Below are 21800 nucleotides of genomic sequence, written 5' to 3' on the forward strand. Positions count from 1 at the left end.
ATACAAGCATAGGAATCTATGAAAGATTCAATACTGGGGAAAAAACTAGTTACTTACCTGTACACTATGGTTCTCCAGTACCATCTTTCATAGATTCACATGTGCCCGCCCTCCTCCCCGTTTCTCAGATAGAACATTTTACCTCTGGATATATCCTTGTCTCTCACTTGGGGCTGGAAATCTGAGGTAGGATAGCTCTGCTGGGGAGTGTGATGTCAGGGCTGGCAGCTGATTGGCTGAGTTTTAGACCAAATAATAATGAGGTCTGGTTACCAAATAAGGTGATTCACTATGGGATTTTCTATGCAGTTTTTCTCTATGGTACTGCTATGGTCATTCTGTTACCGTGAGACTCCCACCATGACGACGGGGAAGATACAAGCATGGGAATCTATGAAAGATAATACTGAAGAACCATAGTTTACAGGTAAGTAACTAGTTTATTTTCTGCAACAAGTTGGAAATCATTAGAGATGGAGACCATGATCTACGTGTCACCCCCATAGGAAATAACCTGGAATCCAAAGGATCTCACCAACTCAGCCAGAGGGGTCACGTACATATTAAAGAGGGTGGGGCTCAGTGATGAGCCCTAGGGAACCCCGCAGGGTAGGCTAAAAGTCTTAGCTCTAAAACTCTGCAACTCCCAAATATAACAATAAGCAACATAATTTTGTCAGTCTTTGCAAAGGTTCTTCTAATGAGTGGCAATACATGTTGCTGCATGTTTAGTAACTTTTGAATATGTGGCAAATGCACAGTTATGGGAAAAACATCACAGCCGCATAATTTTAGTAGACCTGACTCATGGTATGATGCAAGAAGACACCTTTGCAGTAGCAGACATATATTTGTTCATCACAGCTGTAAAATTATTTTTAGAGGAAACACTCGCTCTCTTGTTCAATGTTTTGAATATTTGTTGGATTGTGAAGCAAAAAAGAAACTTGCAGGGAATTCTTTCAGCCTTTGTGGCTTGTGTGAAGTCGTTTTTTTGTAATTGCACTCTGATTGAGGGTGATTAATGTGCTGTGATCAATCATTGTGGACTGACAGGGGCACTCTGAGGCTGGGTGAATAGTCCAGTAGTAAAGAAAAACATACAAATGAATTTCATATTTTTTTGGGACTCTTTATTTTTATTTTATTTCCTTATTCCTCTGCTTTGTCCGGCCAGCCGCTTAAAAAAAGGTCTGAACTGGTGTTAGGTGGAGCATAACCTAGTTTTACTTGTTCATAACACTGCGTATCCATTCAAAGGTTACCTCTGTGTGGAAGAAGTTATTTTAGCAGGAAGTCGAAGGGCCACACTCCCATCCTAGTTTAAACATGGATTCTTTTATGTGAAGTGTTCCCCTGTAGGTATTGTGTTTGTCTTGAGTGCACACTCTCCTTGCGCCGTCTATCCTCTGCCTCGCGGTGAAGTAATGCCCTAACTCTAGGGCCAGTCAGTGCTTTAATGTGGGGTGGTAGATGGGAATTGGGCGGGGTCGAGTTGTCGCTGCCCAATCAGTTGTTGAGCCAAAATTCACTCATGGGTGCCCAGTGTGAACGTGGTCCGTCCAGGTAAGAGTGTGAGTGGGGGGTAGTCGACAGACGATGAGTGAGACTTCAATAAAAAAAAAAGAATTATTTACCTGTTGAAGTTTCCCTCATCATCTGTTGACACCCACCCCCTGTCCCCGCACCCACTGCTCTTGTCTTGATGGGCCACGGTTAGTCAGGGGGTATTCTGTATTATGCTGTCTAGATAATGTTATTTACTATTGGAGTCCCAGGGCCACAATGCTTGTGCATTAATTATTGGATAGCCATATAGGACTTTAACTTTAAGGGAGGTAGGACGAGTATTCAGGATTTATTTTAGGGGTTGTATGCCAGAATATTTAGGACAAAATTATTGTGAATACATTTTGAGGACCATCATATCATGAAGGTTAGGATATAGGTAAATATAGACTTACTGTTCTTTACTCCACATTGGTGTACCTTGAAGAGATTGTCGAGGTACATATGTTAAGCATAGTAAACCTATAATTGATATACATTCTTAACTTCACAGTATTTTGGCACTCAATATTTTGCTCATGAGATTTTTGTAGAACTATATTTTATCCACAGTATCCTGGTAGTATACCCCTTCAGGAGGTCGACCAACTTGGATACTCAGAAGCAGTCTGACACAATAGATGATGCTCAATAAATTAATTGTCCAGCCATTGAATGTTCTTTATAAGGAGAAAGTCATGGTTATTAACCAGTAAATAGTAAAACCAGAAAGGCCTATGTCTGGGTGAAAGGTAAAACCCCAAATATCATCATGGATCAATCACAAGGTATAATAATTTTATTTAAGAATGAGCCTTGTGGTCAAAGCTATCCTATTGGGGAATGTGTTGGGTTGAGTCTCATAATTTCAGAAGTGTTTGGCCCACTTGGTAAAACATGAAGATTGAAAGATGTGATACATGTACCCTAGCTTTACTTTGATGTAGCGACTGTGGTACCCAAGAGACTGTGACGGCTGGTGATTAGCTGAAACCATTGGGATACCTACCCCCAATTCAAGCTAGTGAGCCTGACTTCTCTGAAGGTTTTGATAGGCTTGGATGAGTGAGTGGGGTGGGAGTTCTCCCTTTAGAAAACGTCGAACAAACATAGGGTTGTATAGCTCGTTTTAAAGCACAACTTTCATATACATTTGCTAAAAGCCACAGGCTTTGAAAGAAGCTGAGGAAAACAAGAGTGATGGATGGATTTCATGAATTACTCTCAGCCTCTGGTAATTACTCTAGGGGACAATCTAGTCCATCATTTATTTTGACCACTATGCCGCCTCGGACAGGAACTAGACAAATGGAAGTCGTGCTCCATTAGGAACAATCCAACCCGAACTGCCAGGCTAGGTCTCCTCTAGGTGGGAACACAAGCAACCTGTACCGCTTTTAGCCTGTTTGGGCCTTATCTGTACAACGTAACTTTATTTCTATGGCACAGTGTGCAACGGACCAATGCCACACCTGGCAGTTCGGGGTGGACTGTACCTAATGGGACAGAACCAAGACTGATTTTCAAATGGCGGGTCTTTGGAGTGGCTTATGGGACAAAAACAATGGACTGGATTTTGGCTTGAGCAGTCACCAGTGTCTCCATTATTTGAAGCATCCCTTCCATCACGTTTCTGCTTGTGGCAATAGATGCCCTAAGTGTACAGGCTATGCCCAGATGTGGGTCGTATGCTCCATGTGTCACTTGATTAAAGATGTACATCGCTGATGAGACTGAAGTAGTTTGTATTGGAGCAGGGCCAATACTGATTTTCGTATGGCGTGTCTATGTCTGAAGTTGCATAGTGGGCAAAATCAGTATGCCTGAATGTGGTCTGGGTAATTGCCAGTGCCTGAAATTAATTTAAGCATTCCTTTCATCACCTTTGTGTTTGCTGCAATAGATGCTGAAAGGGCACACCCTTAATGTTCATGCTCTGGTGTTCCAATGAAGTCGGACACTCTGTAGACAGACACCCATTTCATGTTCAAAATAGGCTTTGGATGCCCCTCAGCGCTAATGTTGACTTAAAATAGTCCAAAAACCACGTTGAGCCAGGGGCATGCAAACACATAAAAACAAGGGTTCCCTGTTGAAAGATCAATTCAAGTTACACCAATGATTAATCACTTAAAAAGGCAAAAATAATTATCAGACTCCCTATTTAGTGCTTCAAAACGGTGCTGAGATGATCCAACAGTGAGTGAAACGTTTAAAAAGAGTAATGTGTGTATAATGCAAGAAGCAATGAAACATCAATAGTTTTAATGCGTTTACTAATTTTCTGTCATGAAAACTCGGACATCATATCGGTTCGGTAGCAGTTTGTTCCAATTGCCATGATCGTCAACCGCGTTTTGACCACTGACTGTAAGGATCCTCATCAGGACAGAATATTTCATGAAGCAAGAGCCAATTTCTATGAATGGAATGACTGGAAAAAGTACATTTTGTTTGCAGAGTTTAGAAAGGGTCAAGGACTCAATTGTCATGGGTAAGGAAATGCTCTGGGGAAAATGGGGATTAGTTCTCAAACATGATTCTGCAAAATAAAATTGGAATCAAGATATTGTTAGTTTAAATTGCCACAAGGTAGGCATGAATGAACCCTCACCGGATAAGCTGAACCTGAAATGGATCGCCTGCAGGGGAATGTTCTAACGTAACCATGTCAGACACTTTTGGTTAGTTAAGATATGTTAAGCTAGTGGGTAGTGCCCACAAAGAAAAAGTAGTAAGGATACCTGAACAAGAGCTATAGTTGCTGTATTAAATTAGAAAACAGTGTCCCAATTGGTGTGGGATCACCTAAAAAAAAAACAAATTAAGAAATCACTTTTAAGCTATTGTGGAATGGGAAATGGTAAAGGTGCAGTAATCTCAATGATGCTTACTGTGAGTTGATGTACAAGTCAGCTGCTGGTGTCCAAAATGATCAGTGTGTTGGCATTTCTGTTGATAAATAGGATGAGTGTGAACGGTCCATCCAAGTTATTGAAGAGGGCTTACCGCATAGCGGTAGACATAGAAGAATGTTTTGCATTAAGGGTTTTGAATCAATCTGGCGTTTGAAAAAGGAAGAAACTCTTTCCAAATTTTCATTGAAAAGCAAGAAATGTATATAATGCAAAATGATGTGAAAATGGAGGTAAAACAAATTAAGGCAATTATATATTCAGAATAGAAATTGAACTCTGGTTGTGATAGTGGTCCGGCATCGGAGTGTATGAAGATACATCAAAAAGAAAAATGAGACAACATACTGTCTCATGATTACAACAGTTTGGCTGCTAGATTGACTATTACCAATTGTAAAAAATGCAAATTGTGAAACAAAACGTGGCAGTTATTTGTATTTATTGAGTTGAAATTAAAGTTATGTTGGAACACTTGTCCGACAGAAAAGTGTTCAGTGTTACATTCAAAGAAATAAACCTGCAATTGCAATTTAGCAACTACATTGACTGTTACTAGTCCCTGAATACATCTTAAGAAGTACAATATGACAGTCATTTACATAAAAGCATGTATATAAATTCATATAAAAAGCCATCAGCTAGTACTGAATGCAACACAATTATAAAATGTACAATGTTATCATCTAAGGGACCGTAGGCTGGCAGCTTCAGATCGTAAGTCAGTTCTCAACAAAGACATATGGGTGCATTTCTCAAGTAGTGGGAGTACTTTGTGTAGTAAAGTACATACTCGATAAGAACAATCAATAGGTGGCACTCTTAAAATGAGATTTGTGACCAGGCGGGAGTTCAAATCGAAATAACAGAGTTGCATTCTTCCATAGTGTTTAGTCCATTAGTTATACTGTTCAATATATGAAAATCCAATAGCATTCGGTCTTAAGTAGAAGATGAAGGTCACGCCCACAGGGTGGCTTCCTTACAAGATCCTGTACCCGCGAGTGGATGTTATTTACTATATTTTTTTGCAGAAAAATATGCATCTTGGGGAACAGTCATCGGTTTACACCTTTTCCTACTTCGATGGTGGCAATCCCATGGAACACTGCCTGCTCTTAAAAAAAGTTTGTCAACATTCTCAAAGGGTAAGGGGTACCCTTGGGAACCACACTCCGTTTACAAATGCCTTACCATCAGTCTTAAATTGGTTGTAAAGTATTCATGTTTCGCAGCTGGATCTCAGGTCACAAAACAAAGCATACCTTAACCCGTTCCACGCTGGTGACGGAACCGCTCCGTCATGAGCCTCGGGTGGGCTGTGCTGGTGACGGAGCGGTTCCGTCACGGCCCGCTCGGCGTGCCTGCGCGGCGCTGATTTTGCCCCTGAGCGGCACGTTCCATTAAGCAGGCGTGGCCGTTACAAGCACAGCCCACCCGAGGCTTGTGACGGAGCGGTTCCGTCACGAGTATGGGAGCGCCTCGCGGCCCCCCTTCCCCACTAGCGCTGCGGCGGACTAGCCGCTGCAGCTAATGGGTTAAAGAATAAGTATTTGGAAAGGAAGTCTTTAACACACCCTTCCAGATGGCAGTTCCTTAATGTTTAATTAACCCATTTAATGATTCAGAAAACATTTTTGTGATTGTTAATTGGGTTTAGTACATTACTAAAAGCATTTTAGTGGTTGCAGACCCTCGTACTTACTGAATCTGAAGTACAGCCTGACCTCTATTTACAATGTGGCTCAATTCAAGTACATGGCTTCATGTTGCACCACGAAGCATGGTATGCAGCTATTACCACAAATTTGTTTACCATGCTGGTAAGTACCACGCAGCCCTTTTTAAGTACTTTTACCATGCATTACTTTGCCATTCACATAAGTGTGTGTGTGTGTATATATATGTATATATATATATATATGTATATATACATATCCTACTGGCGGTCACCAGGACCAAGTTTCGATAGGAAGAGCATTTTTTGATTTGCTTATAACTGTAGCGTCGTTTCATGAATCTTCATGGAATTAATTCTTTGTCCATATCAGCTCCTATGTTGATAGTTTGGGAGTGATTCGTTAAATGGGGGGGGGGGCGAGAAAAAAGGGGGATCCCAAAACTTGTTTTCTCCATGCAATTTCCATAGGAAACTTTAGACAAGGCTACAGGTCGTACGGATGAACGGAATTACCCCACATTTGGCAGGGAGAAGGGTCTTAATCTATAAAGCAGGCCTTTGTTTATTTGGTGTAAATCCGTTCAGTAGTTTTGGAGAAATATCGAAATTTACAGATATCAATATTTGGGAATTCTGCCATTTGATTGGCTGGGGCGTTATGAGCACGAGCTTGCTGCTTATTGGTTGCGAGCGCTGCAAGCATTTGCAACTAGGAAGTGTTGGCCACTATTTTGTGATTTCCTTGAAACGAGTATGGGGGAAAAAGGACGAAAAGAGTAGGAAAGAGTCGGATAGGAGCACTGTAACCTCTGTGGGGGAGTGCGGAGTGAAGTAGTCACTCCTACCGGTCTGAAAGTGCAGTGTTGCTCAGAGTGAAATGGTGCTGAGATGAGATGCTGCTACACTCTGGTATGAAACCGAGAGCCCATTGCTCTAAAGTGATGTGCTCTGGTCTTTGTAGCATATGTGTGCAAGTAGTGTTAGTAGGCGTTTATACCATACAGGGAGTGGGAAGCGAACAACTGACCAATACCGTGCGTTTCTACTATACCGGAAGTGAAGTGCTCACGCCTACCGGTGTAAAGACTCTGGGATCAAACTGAGCTGATTGCTGTAAAGTGATGGGCTCTTGGCGCTATAGCATACTGGCCGCTGTAGTATAACTGTGTAAGTAGTGTTAGTATGCGTTTATACTATACAGGGAGTGGGAAGCAAACTGCTCACCCCTACTGGTCTAAAGACTCTGGGATTAAACCGTGAGCCTCAATCGTGAGACCATTGCTGTAAAGTGATGTACTCTGGGCAGTGTAGCATACCTCTGGAAGCAGTGTTAGTTTGCGTTTATACAATACAGGAAATGGGAAGCCAACTACTCTCCCCTATTGGTCTCAAGACTCGTGGATAAAACCATCAGCTCATTGCTGTAAAGTCATGTGCTCTGTGTAGTATTCTAATGTAAGTCATAGTAAAATGTTAGTATGCAATGCTAGTAGACTGTAAGAATGTAGGGCTTTTCAGTACACTCTGGTTGCTGTACTACACATGTGCAAGTAGTGTTAATATGCATTTATACTAATTCTGTAGTTCTGCAGTAACCAATGTATCATGGTCCTAGGGAGCACCACCACCCAGGCGCAGCTCATACAATGTCCCGGGTGTGCATACGCGGGACATTTATGTTTACGATTGGAGGGCGACTGCATGGCTTCCACCCTGTGATAGAAAATCCTTGTTTGCCTTGTTGAAGTGAGAGGAGAAAAACCTTGTATCGCTTTCATAGAGCGAATCCAGATGGCAAAAAAGGAGAAAAAAATTATGAAGTGGTGTCTCACCCATTCATTTAAATGAGCCCCCTGGTGGGTAATGTTCCGGGTCCAATCCTCTTATTTATTGCGGGGTCTCTGCAGGACTGGGGACCTTAATCTCACATGTAAATTAGGCCTGGGAGGGCACAGAGAGGTTTCGCAGCCTAGGGGATCGCCACGTCCCCGGGTATTGTTTACTAATTGTTCGGGGGGGCTTCAAGGCCAACTGAAGTCCGGGGATTGCCACCCTCCGGGGCTTTACTTAATATGCAGGGTGGGCCTCGCCAGTCCCTGAAGTCTCGGTGGTCCTAGGCAGTGGCCTATTGGTTCTGTAATCACACGGGCAGTACTCATGGTGTTATAAAGTGATACATGCATAGAACCCTTGCAGTTGTAGAATTACGCAGACTTCATTTATGTAATAGTCTGTTGGTTTATATTTCGTAGGTGCACCGCAAAATTACAAATGTTTTTCCTCATAACCTATAAACAGCCGATTTTCACAATAAACTACAGTCATGTGTTGTCAGAAAAAGAAGACCTACACACTCATTTATTGGTAAAAAAAAATAACCTTTATTAAAACAACACAAATAAATGGAAACACAAGTTTATTGGAACAAACAACAGTATAACATGAAATAAGTGGGTTGGACTCCTCCGGAAGCAGCGTACAAAACCCGCAAGACAAAAAAGAAACATAAGTATGTGTGCCTTGTCCAAGAGAAAAAGAAAGGTAGTCCGAAGGAAAGGAAGATAGTGAGAATGGTACAGAGAGGGAGTGGGTGCAAGGGAAAAGGGGAGGGAGAGTCAAAAGAACAGAGGGAGGAGGAGACAGAGCGTCGGCCTACTGCACCCAGCCCTCACTGTTTACCTCCTGAATTGCATTTTATAATTTGTGAAATGTTGCGGGTAAATCTTTAAGGCGTATTTTACGTATATTTTGTACAGCAACTGACAGCCTTAACCGATATTACATTCTAAGTATTATACGATGATTGTAGTATGTTTTCTATGTCCATGGCAAACAGTTACCACGTGATTCACATTTTTTGAAAGCACTGTCACTTTAAAAAGCCTTCATGCTTAAATGAAATTGTCGAGTGAACAAGCGGCGTTCGCGCCGCGAAACGCGTCTCTGACATCTGGCTAAAATAAAGAAATAAGCAGCACGATAATCCTGGGTCCGTGTCCTGTTTGGTTCCTGCGCGTGATTGAAGACGTGGCTTCTAATACAGGATTTGTGATATATATATATATATATATATATATATACTAGCGGCCCGCCCCGATGTTGTCCGGGGATGAAAATGAAAGTCTAGAAAGTTCTTTTTTACCTGTGTAGTTGAGCAGTGTATACACGGTAACGCTAGGTGTCCATTGCAGCCGAACATGTGCCTCCGCTTGTCCAGCCAGTGTGAGGAAGCGCCACAGTGATAGGTGCCTCTGCAGCGCCAACGTTTAGTGCGTGTGGATGCAGTTTTGGTCCTTGGCCTCACTGTGTCCAACAGCGGTCACGCGATGTGGTGCGTGTGTCACCAACAGTCCGTGACTTTTTTAATAGTGCCCCAGCTATGCTCAAGCGCCTCTGCACCCGCAGATGAATGCGCTGAAGTTCCGTCTGTGTGGGCGCTCAGAATCTGTCAATCGTTTGCGCTGAAGGCGCTGAAGGTGAGCGTGTGCTCTGCGGTTTTGTGTCCTTTCCGCGAGAGGCGAACGTGTGTGTCCGCTCCCAACGACGCCCCTGATCGGTCCTGGCATGCACAATACGCACCCCACAAACACGGCGTGGTGCACTTAGATGCCACACAGTGCGTCTACGTCAAATGCCCCAGAACGCTATCCCCCCGCACGACACGCCCACTTCAAGCTGACGTCATGATGTCATGAGTGATGTCACTGACCATGTCATGAGTGATGTAATATGTGACATCATCAGCAGTGCATTGCAGGCGCGCAAGTTATAGTGAGTCCAACTAACTATAACGTGGGAATTTCAATGGTTTTATGTCAGTAAAATTTCCAGGTAACTATAACTGGTGTGAAACCTATGGTTTTTTCAGTGAATTTAATAGGTTTTTTAAATGCTAATTCCTAACTATAACTGGTGTGAAACCTATGGTTTTTTCAGTGAATTTCATAGGTTTTTTAAATGCTAATTCCTAACTATAACTGGTGTGAAACCTATGTTTTTTTCAGTGAATTTCATAGGTTTTGTAAATGCTAATTCCTAACTATAACATGTGTGAAACCTATATTTTTTCAGTGAATTTCATAGGTTTTGTAAATGCTAATTCCGAACTATAACATGTGTGAAACCTATATTTTTTTTCAGTGAATTTCATAGGTTTTTTAAATGCTAATTCCTAACTATAACTGGTGTGAAACCTATGGTTTTTTCAGTGAATATATATATATATATATATATATATATATATATATATATATATATAAAATATCTATGGCAAAATGAAACCCCTCATTTTGTTCCTTTTCAAATTAAATTTATTAAGTGTTACCACTTTATTCCAGTCAAGATGACTTCAGGTGTGCCATACTTTTGTCATAAGTAAGACTGTTAGCGTTCTAGTTGTTCTTTAGAACACTCTGGGACATTCTGTCATTGGGCTATAGTTGGGCTACATCTGGCTGATATTTAGGCTACATTTGGGCTCTTTTGTCTCTGGTGGCCATCTTGGGAGACTGCAAATCAGAATTGGTTTAATGAAATATAAGAGGATTTGAGAAGTCACTCAAAATGTGCCCTAATTTTTCTTTCTTCAGCACTAATCATAATTTCTATGGCAAAATGAACCCCCTCATTTTGTTCCTTTGCAAATTCAATGTTTTAAGTGTTAACACTTTATTCCAATCAAGATGACTTCAGGTGTGCCATACTTTTGTCATAAGTAAGACTGTTAGTGCTCTAGTTGTTCTTTAGAACACTCTGTGACATTCTGTCATTGGGCTATAGTTGGGCTACATCTGGCTGATATTTGGGCTACATTTGTTTTTTTTTGTCTCTGGTGGCCATCATTGGGCTACATTTGGGCTCTAACATATATATAGCCCAATGTAGCCCAATGTATATTTTTTCAAAGTTAATTTTCTTAAAAACCACTGGAGCATATATCTTGAGACATAGCAAAGGCACATCAGGGTACCAGTCCCTACAATTTTGCCACGTTTGGTGGAAATCCATTCAGCAGTTCGGGCTAAAAGTGAGTTTGACCGCCCTATGGAAATTAACATAGAGAAAACACGTTTTGGGACCCCCCTTTTATCTCGCCCCTCGCTTGACGAATCCCCCCCACATTTTCAGGGAAGGAGCGGAGCAGAGCGGGCCACCTACTTTGAGAAATTGGCGAAGATTCGTCCACCGGCGCCAAAGTAATTCCAAATAGAATGTTGCGGATTTCATATGGAAAGTAGATCCTAACTATAACTACCTACTGGCGACCGCCAGTAGGTTTTATATATATATATATATATATATATATATATATATTTGCTGAAAAAACCATAGGTTTCAAGCAGGTTATAGTTTGGAATTATCATTTAAAAAACCTTAGAAATTCACTGAAAAAAAACATAGGTTTCAGGGGTGTTATAGTTAGCTGGACATTTCACTCCTACAAAACCATTGAAATTCCTCCGTTATAGTTATTTCTGCTAACAATAACTCGCCGCGCCCGCAATGCACTGCTGATGATGTCACATATTACATCATTCATGACATGGTCAGTGACATCACTGATGACATCTCAAATGACATCACTGATGACATCATCCAGTGCATGTGGTTTAGTTTGAAATTTAAATATGTATTATATATATACCAATCTGTATTGAAGATTGAGTAGAAATATAACTGGATGGAAGATTTACTAGCTGTCTGACTCTTTAAGCGAGTAATTTAACGTGTCTCGCATAATACATGGATTAGTAACTAAACTATGTGAATGTGTGCATCACTGTCTGTTGTATTATAACATGCTGCATCAGTTGATCACTAACTACATGATTGTGTATATTAGTAATTGATTAGTTAGGTGAGTATTTGTATGGGACACTGAGTTTGTGTATGTGGTTGGATGGGTTGTGTGTAACTCTATGTATAATGAAATGAAAGGGGGGTTTATTAAGCGCGACTGCTGCCCTCGGGCGTCCAAGCGCTGAGAAAAAAGGATAGTGCCTCATGGTACAACATGTTTAGGAGTTAGTTTTGTTTAATAAAGAGAAAGGTTTTGAGCTGCTTGCGGAAGGATGACAGGTTAGGATTGAATCTTAGGTGTAGAGGGAACGAGTTCCACAGTTTTGCGGCGTTGAAGGTAAAGGACCTGCCTCCAGCTCTTGATCTCCTAATCCGAGGAGCTACGGCAAGGAATGCATGGGCAGAGCGGAGTTGTTTGCTGGGGTGGTAAGGGGAGAGCAAAGGGTGGTTAATCTTGGGGCCAGTTTTCCAGAAGGCTTGGTGGAACATGCACATGGCTTTAAATTTGATTCTCTCCCTAACCGGGAGCCAGTGCAAAGTCCTCATCCCGGATTCTACTGACGCTCTTCGTGGGAGCTGAAGCAGTGTGCGTGCAGCACAATTCTGAATCCCCTGAAGTTTTTGCAGAACGTATTCCGGTGCACCTAGGTACAAGGCATTACTAAAATCTAGTCTGGATTGAATTAAACCTTGTATCACAATTTGCTTGGCTTCAAAGGGTAGGAGCGGAAGGATTTTCTTCAGCATCCTGATGATTCCAAAGCAGGTCGCTGATGTCTTGGTTGCTTGGGTGTTAAGGGTCAAGGATTTATCCAACCAGACCCCCAGACTTTTTCTGTTATCTTTCGGGATGGGCGGCGTACCCAAGCTGATGGGCCATAAGAGGTCGATGGTAGACAGCGCTGGAGGGCCGAGTAGCATAAGCTCGGTTTTATCACCGTTAAGCTTAAGAGATGATGCAGTCATCCAACTTTTGGCCTCTTCCATGCAGGTAGTCAGGTTGATCTGCGCCATTTCACAGTTTTTTTGTGCGAGGGAGACCACCAGTGATGATCTTAATACCTAATGGGCGAACGATCTCAGCCAGTGGTCTCATGTACACATTGAATAGCGTAGGGCTCAATGACGAGCCCTGCGGTACCGCACAATCCAGAGGTTTACTTGAGGAGAAAGAGTCTCCATCAAAGACCTGGTGTGTCCTTCCGCTCAAAAAGGATTTAAACCAAGCCAGAGCGTCCCTTGATACTCCAAGATTAAGGAGTCGACACAGCAGAGTTTTATGGCTTACCGTGTCGAATGCAGCACTTAGATCGAGGAGGATGACTGCCACTGATCCCCCTCAATCCAAGATCTGCCTGGTTTCCTCTGTCACGGCCAGCAGGGCCATTTCCGTCCCATGTTTGGGGCGAAATCCGGTCTGTGAGGCGTCAAGTAGGTGGTTACTCTCGAGAAACATTGTTAGATGAGAGTTAATGTGTTTCTCCAGGATTTTGCTCACCCAGGGTAACAGGGAAATAGGGCGGTAGTTGTTCAAATTAGTTGGGTCAAGGTTAGGCTTTTTCAGAAGTGCTCTCACCATAGCTTGTTTCCAAGTACGTGGGACACTACCTGTTGTTAGAGAGATGTTAAGAAGCTCCAGCAGAGGGGGGAGAATGACTTGGCTGGCTGCGACCATAGTGCATGGGGGGCAGGATCGCATGGGGAACCTGATTTTACTTGTTGTATCAAAGGTTCCAATGTTTCTAGGTCTAGCAGGGGAAAATGATCCAAGGTTATTCGGGAGGAGTAATCAGCTTCCGTGGGGAGAAGGGGTCCATTGGTGGGGGGCTCCAAAACTGTGGCTGCAAATGAAGAATACATTTTGTTTATTTTCTGATAGAAAAATTCTGCTAGATCATTGCAGCAGGAGAGTGGATTGTCATTGGGAACCATAGGTGGGGAAGCTTGGTAAGACTTTTGACAATTTGGAAGATCTCTCTCGGTTTTGATATGGCTGTCATGATTTTACTACTGTAGTAGGTAGATTGTGTCGATTTTATTTCTAATTTGTAGGCTCTAATAGCCTCCCTATACATGACTTTATCTACGGTGGCATATCCCAAATGCCACTTTCTTTCAAGCTTCCTACAAAGTCGCTTTTTTGCTCTAAGCTCCTCCGAGTACCATGGAGCTGTTTCTCGTGGCCTTTTGAAGCTGATTTTTCTAGAGGGGAGTATAGAGTCAAGCAACTTCCGAATCCAGTTGTCGAATTCCCTGTTATCTAATGAGGGATTCTGGGAAAATGAGGGTCTAGAGGCTACCAGGGAGCTGGTCCACTGTTCTAGTGGGAGCCTAGACCAGTTTCTCATCTTTCGCGGATTGGAAGTGCAAAGAACGGGTCTATATATCGACCAGATAAGAGGAATTAAGAAGTGGTCGGTCCATAGAAGGTGGTTTTATGGAGCCTGCATTGAGTTCTGCACAATTGCTGAATACAGGGTCCAACAGGTGCCCTTTAATGTGCGTTGGGGCTGGAACTAATTGCTCCAGCTGAACTACAGCCAAACTCGCTATCAGCTCTTTGACCATGTTATCTGAGCTATTGTCAAAGTGAATGTTAAGGTCACCCAACAACGTAAAATTGGAGGGAGACGTAGCTAATTCTGCTACAAGGGAGGGTAGTGCAGTGTGAAATTGGTTCAGTGGACCTGGAGGGCGATAAATAAGGATCCCTGAGAAGCAGTCGTTGGAGGAGAATTTAATAGATAAGGACAGACTTTCACAGTCAGGAATGGTGTCCGAGGTGTAATGGCACGAAAATTGAGCTTTGTAAATAATTGCGAGTCCCCCGCCTTTCCCCTGAGCGCAGTCCCTGCGTGCAATTTGGTAACCTAGGAAGGAGTGCTTGCACTAGGTCGGGTTCGGAGTCAGAGGTTAACCATGTTTTGGTTAAAAAGATTGCATCGGGAGCGAGTTCATCCAACAATAATGAGATGTCTGTGCTATGCTTCGGTAGAGACCTGCAGTTTAAAAGAAACATTGTAAAATTCTGTAGGTCGGCTTCCTGCTGAGCGGCAATGAACCTTGCATTACAGTGTGGGCAGACAGAAGGTAAATCCAGGGGATAATATGGGTGGCAACAGCTTGCTTTCGCAGGGGGTCTTAGATTATGAAGGAAGCCAGAGCTGTAATGCTTCCCCAAAACCGTAAGAGGACCAGGGGTTGTGGCCCCTGGCCCCGGCCGGGTGCAGACAGGAGCAGACGGGCATGCCTTAGGCGCGCCTGCGGCACGCCCGCTGCGTGCGTCTGCTGCGCGGCCGGCAAGGGGTGCTCGTCATATGGTGGAGAAGAGGGAGGGGCTGAACAGCTATACCGTCAACCAAGCTCTACCCCCAATATGGCGGCGGCGTTTTTCCCGATCCCAGCGCCTATCCCGCTGAGGGGGAAGTGTGTGGCAAGGAGGTGAGGATTGTGCAAATGAGCAGTTGTAAATCACAGCAACAGATACACGTAAAAAGTTGAATGGTTGATTGACTAGGTGTATAGGTTTAAGAGTGCATGTGGAAAGTTTTTTGGGTGACCGAGTGTATTTATTTGTGTGTTGGTGACTGAATATATGTTTTAGCTGTACATCTTCAACAAAGTAAAAAAATAAAAAGCATTGTATGTGAGACTTGGTGTATATAAATAAGTATATGTAAGAGTCAGTGATTGTGAGAGTAACTATATGAATGAGTGTATAATTGTAAAAGGGATTTTTTTAACATATTAACTATGAGTTACTATGTGTTTGAATAAGTGAGGTGTTGTGTGTATAATTGTGTAAGTGAGTAAATGTAAGGTTGATTAATTTCTTTCATGAGTGAGTAGGATGACTGCATAACCGAAAGAGATGACTGCTGATGTGTCAATGTCTATATATGTGTATAAGTGCATTTCATAGTGTTCTATTAATTAGTGACTGCATGTATAAATGATTCTGTTGTTGAATGGCTAGTTGTGTGTGTAAGTTTAGGAATCAGTGAGTGGGTATGTAGTAACTGGTATTGGTGTGTCAATGGTTTCAAATATGGTACTCTGTATTTTACAGTGAGTGATAAAAGGTTATACTGGTGTATGACGAGGTGTACCAGATTGTTATATGGATGATGTCATCAGTGATGTCACTGACCATGTCATGAATGATGTAATATGTGACTTCATCAGCAGTGCATTGCGGGCGCGCAAGTTATAGTTAGCAGAACTAACTAACTTAGGACTTTTAATGGTTTTGTATGAGGGAAATGTCCAGCTAACTATAACACCCCTGAAAACTATGTTTTTTCAGTGAATTTCTAAGGTTTTTTTAATGATAATTCCTAACTATAACCTGCTTGAAACCTATGGTTTTTTCAGTGAATTTCAAAGGTTTTTAACCCCTTGCGTGCTGATGACAGAACGGTTCCGTCATCAGCATCGGTTGAGCTGTGCTGATGACGGAACCATTCCGTCATGACTCCGCCCGCGCAAGGCGGAGTCAGCACAGGCGGAAAATACGCCCCGCACGCAAGGGGTTAAATGACAATTACTAATTATAATGTTGACCACTTCCCCATATTTTCAACAAGAAACCAAATCTGCAATGCTACCTTAAAAAACAAGCAATAGTTTCACTTACCACTAACAAATTAACATCAACATTTAACTAGTGTAACGATGTTGACTATGTACTGCGTGAATTACATCCAACTCATACCCATATTTAAAGAGCAATAAGTGATAGAGGTACTAATTATACACTTCTGACACCCAACAAAATCATAATACTCAGCGTCACCACCACAACAACCACGCCTCTCCCTCTACTACCTCAGAGGCAGTGCAAAACAGGACAAGGGACCTTCCCAAGATAATATATCCCCTCAACAGCACACTAGCTCAATGTTCAGAGATTTGGTAACAAACTATGTACAAGGGAAGGAACTCGCACAACAAAAATAATTTACACAATGCCAAGACTACTGGTGAAATGCTATACACAACTCACTATAGAAACTTAAAACTTTTCCATGTATAGATATACCATTGATACATGTGTACTGCATAGTGGACGCAACCATATTATCTCAGCCTCTGGGGAATATCTCGGTCATGTTGCTGTGTTGTCTCCCCCCCTTGAAGCAGAAGTGGAGTGGGCTGATCCAACGTACGCAACTCCAGCGTAAGAGTATAAATAATTAGCTTACGCCTTGGGCGTGGTTCACTTCTGCAAAGAGAAAAGACTCTGCCACGTGGCTGCCGCCATGACCATGTGCCTCCTCGATACAGGTCGATTGTGAGATCAACACAACAGCACCACAAACATGTCTGTATCGACTACTGCCTTCGATCTACACTGCGGACAGCAGGGTTCAGAACTTGAATTTAGCTTTGGATCTACACTATGCACAGCATTGAAGTTATCCTTCATTTATGTAAGGCAGAGACAAGTCTACTCTATGTCCTCAGACTTTGTTAAAATAAGTGATAACAATTCTTCGTTGGTATCTGTGGTGACTCCTGCCTTCGATCTAAAGTGCGGTCAATAGAGCTCACAACTTGATACCATTAGCGCTTAAGCACTACAGACAACATTGAATTCAGTCTCGATTTATTTAAAGCAAAGACCATTGTACTATGTCCTCAGAAGTCACAAGAAATCTAAGGATGGGTTTTCCTCATTCTGTTACTCCCACCACTTGAACATGCAGAACGCTCTAGGCACCTCTAAGCAGCTGTGTCACTCCTCACATGTGGAGCCGATTCTGACACTTGTCTACATTAACTTAAGGTAGCCATGGAGGATATTTTTGGTGCTGCACTGGATCCCTCTGGAGTGGGCTTCCAGTCGGGATACCTTCAGTGGATCCGTACTGATTGCTAACTATGCCCCTATAATTTCCTTGAGGTCGGCACCACCAGTCCTGGCTCTGGGCCACCTGTAGTTCTAACCTTGTACTCTGCTGATAGTTCTGTCAGATTCAAGAGACCAATTCCCCACCTTCCAGGACCCAATATTATGACCCTTATACCTCACAATATAATACTACTGATTATGATGAAGACAACCAGCAAGAGGATGATGGCAAAACATTTCATGACCTCCAGATTGGCGGTGGTCTGGGTGCCACACTAGACATTGGTCTGTTTTCACCTAATCCAGTAGTTCCCAAACATTTTTGACCTGCGGCTCCCTTGGCCCATTGGCCATTGCCCTTGGCGCCCCACTATTACTTTTTGTTATGATGGGGGAATGTAAGCCCAGCCTCGGGAGTACTTGCATTTTTCTCCCTGAAAATAATTGGGATGAAGGTATTATAATCATATATGCAGGTTGTTTCGTATTACTAAGGCTGCGCCTCTAATAAAATATTCCTAGGTGAACTTCTTTGCTCGTGTAATTTTAAGAGTACCCTCTCAAACCTTTTTATCCCTCTAACAGTGCTAGATAGCACCCCAAGCATGTAGGCCCCATTGCCAAAGTGTTTCTGCGCTTGAAGAATAATTGCATGCACTTCCTTTTCTACCTATGTCCAACGCTCATGCCAACACACCTGTCTCAGCAGCTAGAATTTGGACTGCACCCTTCAAAGTTTCATTCCTTATTTCAGGTAAAGAGCAGATATTTCATATTAACATTCTTTAATAAATATACTGGTGTGGAGGTTATTTTCCCAAAGAAGCAGCAAACGGAGTGTCTTTCCTTCAATTCAGTCCTTTATTAAATTTTCTTTTTTTTAAATTGCAGAAAGCCAAATAGCCAACGTGTTTCGTCCGTTACCGGACTTCTTCAGGGCTGAATAGATCGTGTCACAATCAGTTTCACGTGTACCTCATACCGTTGATAGTTTAGTGATTTATTAGTGTTCTTTTTAATGTTTGTAGAAAGAGAAGATTACAATATTGTGTTGATCAATTCGATATTAGTCTTATCAGGCAAATAGTAAAGCCAAAAACCGCGAAGCCCTGGGTCATAATGTGGTCGTCTGGTTCTCAGCAGGGTGACTCGTGGTTTTTTAAACCACACACAGCTTTACTTTTGCTGTATCCTCCCTAAAATTGCCTCCAAATCAATGCAAGCCAAATAAATTCCTCAGATATTTTTTTTTTAATCATCCCTCTTTCTTGTATGGTGTTTTACTTCCCTGTGCTCAAGGAGAGAGCAGGTCTGTCTGGAAATGTGTGTGTACTGTGAGAAGGTAGCCTGGTATATGCTGTCCACTAATTAAAGTGGGCACCTTGTACCAGTCCACACGACCCTTATAATGTAGGAGGTCAAAGATAACCTAATTGAAAGCTATCCTAGTGGTAGCTATGGAGAGCAGCCTTCAGGCTTAATCTTGAAGGAATGTAAAGCAGCTTGTTTTACCAGAATATCACCTCCTAAATGACTAAATGAAAGGAGAACCACACAGTGTTTATATAAAAATATGTATTTATTAACATAACACTCTCTACTAGTCTCTTTGTGAGACTAGGGCACAAAGTACACAATACTGAATCAATAGAACATTCGTAAAAAGCACAGTACACAGCGGGCTCCAGGGGGAGACCAAACCATATACTAAAGAAATGGTATAACAACGACAACAACGTCACTAGACACAGTGCCTAGAGCATGTAGAATTTATGGGACCCCAAGGAACCACCCTGAGGAGTGACACAGGGAGCCCACGGAGGACTGGTGCAGTGATGGAACACAACCGCGTGCTCCGTACAACTCTATGGGAAAGTCACAGTTGCAAATGTAAAGTTTAAGGACCCTTCTACAAGGACTTTGAGCAAACCCTTTGGAACATGGGAGGTTCTGAGGCCAACCCACCGGTGAGTACCGAGGTACCCCTGTTACCTATGGCAGAGGAGCCGGGTGCATAGGGGTCAAGTGGTGTTGTAAACCTTCATTGTTTTCAACGGAGAGCTGCAAAGAGTACTGCTGCCAGGAAGGCGAAGAGTGTCTGGTGGAATCCAAACCTGGATTCAAGGTGAGAGGAACCTGAAAGCAGTGGGGACAGAGTCTGGGTCACTTCAGGTGACCAGGGGCTCGGTAGTCGAATGCCCACCAATGTCTGGTGCTTCAGGTGCAAAGAAGGGTTGCTTGCAGCCACGGGGACCAGGAGACGCCGAGGACAACCAGGATCAGGAAGTGAGCTGACCCACGAAGGCTGTTGAGTGTTGAGGGGTCAATATCCGACTGGAGCACCAACAAGCCTTGGCAAATGCAACCCACAGGGTCAGAGGAGACCGGTTACGGAGTGGACCAGCAAGGTCCAGGGGACTCTCTAAGCAATGGAGAGTCAGGGGACGTCTGGAGCAACCTGGTAAGCTCAAGAGCAAACAAGGTGACCCTCCCCAGGACCCACAGGCTAACGGACCAGGGATCGCGATTAGACGTCAAGCAAGTTTGCAAACTACCAACCACAGGACACTCAGTGAGTGAAGGCCGGAAATTTCCGGTGCCAATACTGCTCCAGGTCAGGACTGCACGGAGTCCAATGCACAAGATCATCAAGAAGCATATGCAACTGCAAATGTATGCGGTGCACAGGGGTTCGGGTTGCACAGTCCCTACAAGGGATACTCGTCCACCTCAGGGACCTTTGAGAACCCACCTCCTGTGTTGCTGAAATGTTCGGAGTCCTCAGGAGCTCGAGAGAAGCAAACCGGTCAGATGCTTTTAGGTGCCTGCTTTTGCAGGGGAGTAACTCCTTTTCTCCAAGTGAGATTCTTCAGTTGCCCAGAGGTGAGCAGGCAGTCGAAGTACTTGGTTTATTTCCTAGCAGAATCTTGTCCAGGTAAAATCTAAAGTCCTTTAGTTGGGTAACCGACTTTATACCCATGGGAAGGGGTTGGACAGATTATGTGGACCCTCCTAGGGGAGGGGCAGGACAGAGGGGTGGCTACACCCAAGTTCTTTGTCCAGTTTTGCACCAGAGCAGGAGCCAATGGCTCCCAGAACTGGTTTGAGCTGTACTATGCACAGGGACACCAAATGTGCCCCCAATGCAGACTCTCTCGCACCCTCAGAGTGCAAATGGGATATATATGATGAAATGAAGTGCACTCACTGAATTCTCCTATAATCAAAAACGTACAATAAACTAACCTGTTGCTCTGTTTGGGGTGCTACACTACATACTCGTGTTGGCTAACACAGTGGAAATTCATGAAAAGAATGCAGACAACAGTCTACGAGCAGTGTGCACTGTTCCCTGGAAAACTAATTTTCACTACAGAATTAATAAAAGTAGTCAATTTTTTCTTCTTTGTGTAAACTTTTATCTATAAAACCCATCACAATTCATATTAAAGAAACAATTACATCATTATGTCTGAATGTACAGTGCATGTTATATACATACATGTATTGATACTGAATATCTACCGATCTAAATTAATGCATTCATGTGATTTAACATTTCAACAACAAAACACCATATTTTCAAAGAAATCACTTGTGTACAAAATTTAATGTTCATGTGATTATAAATTTCATAGAGTTCGGAGCCCAATGCATTTCGGGAATTAAGTTTCCCTTCGTCAGAGGCAGTTTTCTAAAATATAAATACAATTGGTAGTATCTGTATAGGTAAAAATATAATAAGAACAAGACACTACGGGGGTGTCACTACCTGGTACTTTGGTGATTCTCCCATGCAAATGAATCGTTGGAAATGTGGGGATCGATTTATTAAAGTATAAGACAAGAGAGAAATAGATGAAAGAGCCAGTGAAAATTACCACCAAAGTGAACCTGGATGTTAGTGCCAAGATAATCGGGTGGAATGTGTGCGTGTATGTAGAAACCGCTTCCCGTGCAATCACTGGTGTTAACTATTATAAAGCTTATCTACCTGAACTCG

The sequence above is a fragment of the Lissotriton vulgaris genome, chromosome 5, assembly GCF_964263255.1.
Source record: "Lissotriton vulgaris chromosome 5, aLisVul1.2, whole genome shotgun sequence".
NCBI classification, from domain to species: Eukaryota; Metazoa; Chordata; class Amphibia; order Caudata; family Salamandridae; genus Lissotriton; species Lissotriton vulgaris.